This window comes from Pelophylax lessonae, assembly GCF_965119305.1.
Source record: "Pelophylax lessonae genome assembly, chromosome: 8".
NCBI classification, from domain to species: Eukaryota; Metazoa; Chordata; class Amphibia; order Anura; family Ranidae; genus Pelophylax; species Pelophylax lessonae.
In genome coordinates this window covers 16,989,583-16,995,582 of record NC_138775.1, presented here as the reverse complement: position 1 = coordinate 16,995,582, position 6,000 = coordinate 16,989,583, and positions in this window count along the sequence as shown.

The window sequence follows — 6,000 nt, the reverse complement described above, 5'->3', positions numbered from 1 at the left end:
GTGTTTTCTTTTCTGAGCATGCCCAGTCTTGCAAATCTGCGGTCTGTCGGCAGAATTCTGTACTGACTGGCGAACAATCGTCCGTTCTGGTGTCGGCATACAAAAATTTAAATGCTTGCAAGAAAGACTCTTGTCCGCAGAATGTGCGCAGACATCTGTCGGAGGCACCATACTAACAAGCGTACAATCGGCAGATCTTTCGTCCACCGACGTTTGTATGCCGACGATCGGTACGTGTGTACGGGCCTTTACCTTCAACTATGTAGTATAAGGGCTTGTCTGATTGCATACAAACTGAAAGTGTTTAGGTTTGACCTCATATTATATAGTTTTGGTAAATCTAAGGAAATTTGCATAGTGTGTATTCAGCTTAACACATCTCTGAGGGCTTCACAGAACAGCTGTATTTTATACTGAGATTGAATTAGACACAGGTGGAATCAAATCTTGGGATATTTTTTATACCCTAACCCTGCTTTAAACTTCTCCACAACTTTATCTTTGACCTGTCTGGTGTGTTCCTTGGCCTTCATGATGCGGTTTGTTCACTAAGGTTCTCCAACAAACCTCTGAGGGCTTCACAGAACAACTGTATTTATACAGAGATTAAATTACACACAGGTGGACTCTATTTACTAATTAGGTGACTTCTGAAGGCAATTGATTTAGATTTGAATAGATTTTAGTTAAGCCTTGTACACACGCAACGATTGTTGGCCGTGAATTTTCGGCCAACGTCCAATCGGCCGATTGTCGGCTTGTTAGTATGATGCTTCCGACAACCGACTCCAATTTTTCGGCCGAACAAAATCTGGTGTGCAGGCTATAAAATTTTTGTTGGCCGTCAACAGAAAGGCCGATTTTCCATCAGTCAGTACAGATTTTGGCAGACAAAAATCTGATGAGCAAGACTGGGCATGCTCAGAGAAGAAAAAACACACGGAAAGTAAACCAGCACATGACATCACTTCTGAAGTTGGTTTTTGTTGGCGGAGAAAATTTATGTGCAGAATAGGCACATTCCAACCAACACAACAACACTGGACAAAAGACGGACGATCGGTCGGCCGATAATCGTTGCGTGTGTACGAGGCTTTAGGGGTATCAGAGAAAAGGGGGGTGAATACAAATGCAGCCACACTTTTCACATATTTATTTGTAAAAAAAATTTGAAAACCATTTATCATTTTCCTTCCACTTCACATTTATGGGCCACTTTGTGTCGGTCTATCGCATAAAATCTCAATAAAATACATTTATGTTTTTGGTTGTTACATGACAAAAATGTGTAAAATTTCAAGGGGTGTGAATACTTTTTCAAGGCACTGTAAGGGGCACGCTGATGGACACATACTATAGAAGTGGCACTCTATCACAGTGATGGGGAACCTTGGCACCCCAGATGTTTGGGAACTACATTTCCCATGATGTTCATGGGCTTTGCAGAGTGCATGAGCATCATGGGACACAGGGGCGTAACTACAGGGGTTGCAGGGGTTGCAATCGCTACCGGGCCCCATGCTCCAGGGGGCCCGGTAGCAAACCAGTGGGTGAACTTCCAGGATCGCAAAGGTCACACTTGCGACCGGACCCTGGCATTGCACCACTGTGGGGAGGCCCCAAGATTGCAGGAAGTGGGCCCACTGCAGAACTTGTGAAAGAATCCTGCTGCGGGACCGTAATAAAAGGCCATGCAACGAGTGTAAAGAGCCCCAGGATTAGTGGGAAGAGCCCTGGGCTTGAAGGTAAGGGCCCCGGCCAGGGGTCTGGGGGGCCCTTCATGGTTTCTTGCATCATGGCCCTGAAGGTTCTAGTTACGCCTCTGATGGGACATGTAGTTCCCAAACCTCCGAGGTGCCAAGGTTTGCCATCACTGCTCTATCACATAAAATCCCAATAAAATACATTTACAATTTGTGGTTGTGACATGACACAATGTGGAAAATTCCCAGGGGTGTGAATACTTTTTCAAGGCAGAGAACAAGAGAAATAAAGGAGCCGCTCTGCAGATGGCTTTGTGCGGCACCGACTGACAATGAAGGATCTTTCTGCAGTGTGGACTGTCTATGGATGGGGCTGAGATCAGAGATCTGCTGGAAGAACAGCTTTACAATTAAAGAATTATCCCGCTACGCCCGGGGAGGAGTATTGATGGCGGCGGGGACTGGAGAGGATCATACATACTGGGAATGTCATTAGTGAATGGGAAATGTTTGCAGGAACAGGAGATGCCGGGCCCCTCAGCCTGCATGATATCCATTTCTATATATCCCACACACACGACACACAATGCAATAGAGCCTCATCATGGGAGGCGCGGCAGCTGTATAAATGTCAGAATTGTGCTGGAGGTTTATGGAATGAGCAGTTTTCTGTGTCTTTCATCACATGGAGTGCATTGCAGGAATGTGAGCAGTCAGGAGCTCCTCTCTACCCATTCTCTGACCTTGCTGCTTCTGACACGGCAGCACCGGCCTCCGCTGTGACCTTGGCTGGCTGCAGCGAGAGGGATGGAAAGCCGATTGATTTCTTGGTGAAATTAATCTGGCAATCCACTGGCATTCAGCCAGATCTAGGAGGGGGGGTTGGGGTGGGGGGGTTGGGTGGGGGGTGAATTCAGGCTGATGATCCAGCTGAGTGAGGAGCCACTTCCATAAATGGGACGTGTTCAGCTGCACAATGTGCTGGGTAATAGCGCAGCGCCATGGAGGTGAACCGCACCGTTATACCCAAACCGGGGATTTACAGAATAAAATAAAGTACAGTGGGGAGGGGACCCTCCATGGGTGGGAACAGAGCAGGGCCGCTGTTAGAAAATATGGGGCCCCATACAGTCTTCCTGATGGCCCCCCCCACAACCCTGCCTACGTGACACCCCCGGATTGCAGTGGAACACGGGCCCCCCCCCAACCCTGCCTACATGCCACCCCCCCTGCGGATTGCAGTGGAACAGCGGCACTGACTTTATCCACCTATGCCCTAAAAAATGAAAAAAGTCCCTCCTCTGCTCCCACCTCCTTGGCCCCTCTTTTGACCTGATGGGGTCCAGGGAAATGTAATTTAAGCCTTGGTAAGCAAGTAGAAGTGGGGGTGTGGTCTAGTAAAATCCATTTATTCATTTAGGCAGAAATGAACAATTAAGCTGCCCTGGGCCCCCCTGTTTAGCTGATGGGGCCTGGGCCCATGTTTAGTTGATGGGCCCAGGTCCCATCAGCTAAACAGGGGGGCCCAGGGCAGCTTTATTGTTCATTTCTGCCCAGGCCCTATAAGTTAACATGGGCCCAGGCCTGTTTAGCTGATAAGGCCTGGGCCCCATGTTTAGCTGATGGGGCCAGGCCCCATCAGCTAAACAGGGGGGCCCAGGGCAACTTTATTGTTCATTTCTGCCCAATTGTTCATCAGCTAAACAGGGGGGCCCAGGGCCCCATCAGCTAAAGTGGGGGGTCCAGGGCAGCTTTATTGTTCATTTCTGCCCAGGCCCTATCAGCTAAACATGGGTCCAGGCCTGTGTAGTAGATGGGGCTTGGGCCCCATGTTTAGTTGATGGGGCCAGGTCCCATCAGCTAAACAGGGGGGCCCAGGGCAGCTTTACTGTTCATTTCTGCCCAGGTCCCATCAGCTAAACATGGACCCAGGACTGTTTAGATGATGGGGCCTGGGCCCCATGTTTAGTTGATGGAGCCTGGGCCCCAGTTTAGCTGATAGACCTTGGCCCCCATGTTTAATTGATGGGGCCTGGGCCCCAGTTTAGCTGATAGACCTGGGCCCCCATGTTTAATTGATGGGGCCTGGGCAGCACATGTTTAGTTGATGGGGCCTGGGCCCATGTTTAGTTGATGGGGCCTGGACCCCCTGTTTAGCTGATGGGGCCTGGGCCCCATGTTTAGTTGATGGGGCTTGGGCCCCAGTTTAGCTGATAGACCTGGGCCCCCATGTTTAATTGATGGGGCCTGGGCAGCACATGTTTAGTTGATGGGGCCTGGGCCCCCTGTTAAGTTAATGGGGCCTGGGCCCATGTTTAGTTGATGAGGCCTGGCACATGTTTAGTTGATGGGGCCTGGGCCCCCTGTTTAGCTGATGGGGTCTGGGCCCCCTGTTTAGCTGATGGGGTCTGGGCCCCCTGTTTAGTTGATGGGGCCTGGGCCCATGTTTAGCTGATGGGGCCTGGGCCCCCTGTTTAGCTGATGGGGCCTAGGCCCATGTTTAGCTGATGGGGTCTGGGCCCATGTTTAGCTGATGGGGCCTGGGCTAAGGTTTAGTTGATGGGGCCTGAGCCCATATTTAGTTGATGGGGCCTGGGCCCCTTGTTTAGCTGATGGCACCTGGGCCCAGTGCAACAGAACTGGTTGTACTGTCTTATCAGCAGCCCTGAGGGTGAGACAAGACTGGGCACTTATTAGAGCAATTATTAAAGCTGTACTCCAGGAATTAGGCAAAATGTCCCTTGCAGTGCAGTCTATGCAAGTCGCAATGAAATAGGCAAAAAAGCAGTGCAGGAACCTTTTTCGAAGTCTCTGCTGCATGAGTTGCAGATATTTGAACAGTTCCATTGCTGACAATGAGGTGCAACTGTCAAATCACATGACAAAGCGCACCAGTGTGAACGGGTGATAAAACCTGAAAACTGATTGGTTTCTATGCACAGCTGCACCATATTTTCCACACTCCGCTAGTAAATGTCCCCCATGGTCTAAAGGAGCATTTAACCCTTGCAGTGCAGATTGAAGGGGGGGGGGGTTGTTAGTTTCAGTCACTGCAAGGGTAGAGATCATTTGATTCCTGAAGTTCAACGTTGATAAGCTAAATACACAGCTGAAATCTATATAGGATTACGGTTATACCCGCCAAAGGATTTTTTGTGATTTACACATTTCTTCTGTACATCTCTTTTGGTTCAGCAATGCGGCTGTCTAGACTGACTGTGGATGTTCTGATTGCATGACCTACTCGCTAGGAAAGCATGTGGTGGGGGGGGGGATTTAATTTTCCACTTTAAAGTATAATTTCACCTTCAGCCAGATTTGTCATTCTGTATTTTCTCCTTTTACAAATGCTGCACCTTCTCCCATTACACATGCAACTGTAGGAGGAGGGGGGAGGACCTCTGCAAAATCTGCTGGCCCCTCGATCCCCCTCTCTCCTTCCCCTTTGCAGGACGCACTGGACACAGTTGTGCTCTGTCTTTCTCTAGTCGCAGTAGCTGAACTCAGCTAGAGAGCGCAATGCGCATTCGCACAGTTTGAATGGGCCGAAGTGGCCATTAGGGACGCACAATTGTAGTGTCCAGCCCGTCCTGACATTTGCAGGATGGACTGGACACTACAATTGTGCGCCCCTAATGGCCACTTTAGACTGTTCAAACTGCGTGCATGCGCATTGCGCTCTCTCTTTAGCTGCAGCAGATGAGCCCCAGCTAGGGTAGAGAGCGCAATTGTAGTGTCCATTGGATCCTGCAAATGGCAGGACAGAGGGGGATCGAGGGGCCAGAATATTTTTAGGGGGACCCACCTACATCCGAATATGTAATGGGAGAAGTTGCAGCATTTTTAGGAAGAGATCTGGTATGTGCTATTCATAAGATTTGGAATGGCATAGGGGGGGCTTTTTGGAAAATCTTTTTGAAGGTAAAAACTCACCCCCCACCGCATGCTTTGTCACAGCTGAGCAGCACATAGACCTTCTACAGGAAGGCCGCTACATTGCGTAACCAAGGGAGATCCTTTGCAAGGTATAACTGCTATCCTTTATGGATTTTAATTGTGTATCTAGCCCTTCAAAGAAAAACTCCAGAAATTGAATAAACTCTACCCTTGCAGTGACCACTCCTCTGCCATGCAGTACCAATGGGGATGGAGATGTCTCTAGCAAGCCTCCAGAGAAAGGATAGTGTAGTAATGGCACCTCTTATTCCCATAGGTGGATCTGTAAACCGGGTTCCCCCCCCACCTAGAACAAGAGGAATGGAGATGCCTCTAGGAAGCCTCCAGAGAAAGGAAAGTG